The sequence below is a fragment of the Mustela erminea genome, chromosome 5 (assembly GCF_009829155.1).
Source record: "Mustela erminea isolate mMusErm1 chromosome 5, mMusErm1.Pri, whole genome shotgun sequence".
Lineage (NCBI taxonomy): Eukaryota > Metazoa > Chordata > Mammalia > Carnivora > Mustelidae > Mustela > Mustela erminea.
Genome location: NC_045618.1, coordinates 93,604,014 through 93,605,937, shown reverse-complemented (window position 1 = coordinate 93,605,937; position 1,924 = coordinate 93,604,014).

Here is a 1,924-nt window from a genome sequence, read left to right as displayed (position 1 = left end):
TGATTTCTCCTTTTCTCCACTAGGCACCAGCTCTATAGTCTCTTTCTCTCTTCCCTGGAATTAAGACACATTATAATACTGAAAAATTGTATATGATGAATTTCCAAGATAAAGAGTCCTTATATTAAAAGGTGTTGGGCACAAAATCTTTATTTCAAAAGTTAATCTTTTTGGAAATTCTAAAATACCTTTTAAAATCTGAAGGCAGTATTATAATGCATTTAACTAATATGGAATCAGACTTAAGTTATATAGCACAAGGATAATTAGTAGCAAAGTTATAAAACACAACCTGAATTCTGGAATCCTATTTCATTGTTTCTCCAGAGTGTATAGAATAATATGTTTGTTTTAAACTTTTTTATGTTTGAAAAGGAAAAGTGCTGCCTGTGAGAACCACTTTTAATTGCATATCACTTGCTGTTTACTTTAGCTAATCAGAAGCATTAATTCCCCTGAGGGGAAAATTAACATTTATAAGATATATTAAAGATCTTGTCAGTTTTTCATATTATTGCAAAGTATAAGCCTGCTTTCTAACTAAATCTATGTACAAATTAAATAGTCAGTTATAAATGTACCTTCAATTAATTTTCATTATGCTTGTCTATTTTTTGTTGTATGTTTTTCTAAGTACTTACTACTGTTGCATCATCTAAAGTAAACATCTAATTTTTTTCCACTATAACCACCCAAATCTTCAGATAGATTTTTTTGTTGTTCTTATTTTATTTTATTATGTTTTTTAAATTAACATAATGTATTATTTGCCCCAGGGTACAAGTCTGTGAATCATCAGGCTTACACACTTCACAGCATTCACATAGCACATACCCTCCCCAGTGTCTATAACCCAACCAACCATCTCCATACCCCCTCTCCCACTGGTAACTCTGTTTTGTGAGATTAAGAATCTCTCTGGTTTTTCTCCCTCCCAATCCCACGTTGTTTCATTTTTTTTCCTTCCCTGCTCCTCAACCATCCCACCAACTTTTCCTCTCAAATTCCTCATATCAGGGAGATAGTATTATAATTGTCTTAGTCTGATTGACTTTTCTCACTCAGCATAATACCCTCTAGTTCTGTCCACATCATTGCAAATGGCAAGATTTCATTTCTTTTGATGGCTGCACAGTATTCCATCATATATGTATGTATATATATATATATATATATATATATATATATATATATATATATCAACTCTTCTTTATCCAATTATCTGTTGATGGACATCTAGGTTCTTTCCATAGTTTGGCTATTGTAGACATTGCTGCTATAAACATTCGGGTACACATGCCCCTTCAGATCACTGCATTTGTATCTTTAGGGTAAATACTCAGTAGTGCAATTGCTGGGTCATAGGATAACCTTATTTTCAACTTTTTGAGGAATCTCCATGCTGTTCTCCAGAGTGGCTGCACCACCTTGCATTCCCACCAACAGTGTAGGAGGGTTCCCCTTTCTCCGCAGCCTTGCCAGAAGCTGTCATTTCCTGACTTGTTAATTTTAGCCATTCTGACTGGTGTGAGGTGTTATCTCATTGTGGTTTTGATTTGTATTTCCCTGATGCTGAGTGATGTGGAGCACTTTTTCATGTGTCTCTTGGCCATTCTTTATAGCAATTTCTCTGTTCATATCCTCTGCCCATTTCTTGATTGGATTCTTTGTTCTTTGGGTGTTGAGTTTGATAAATTCTTTATAGATTTTGGATATTAGCCCTTTATCTGATATGTTGTTTGCAAATATCTTCTCCCATTCTGTAAGTTGTGTTTTGGTTTTCTGGACTATTTCCTTTGCTGTGCAAAAGCTTTTGATCTTGATAAAGTCCCAGTAGTTCATTTTTGCCCTTGCTTCCCTTGCCTTTGAATGTTTCTAGGGAGAAGTTGCTGAGGCTGAGGTCAAAGTGGTTGCTGCCTGTGTT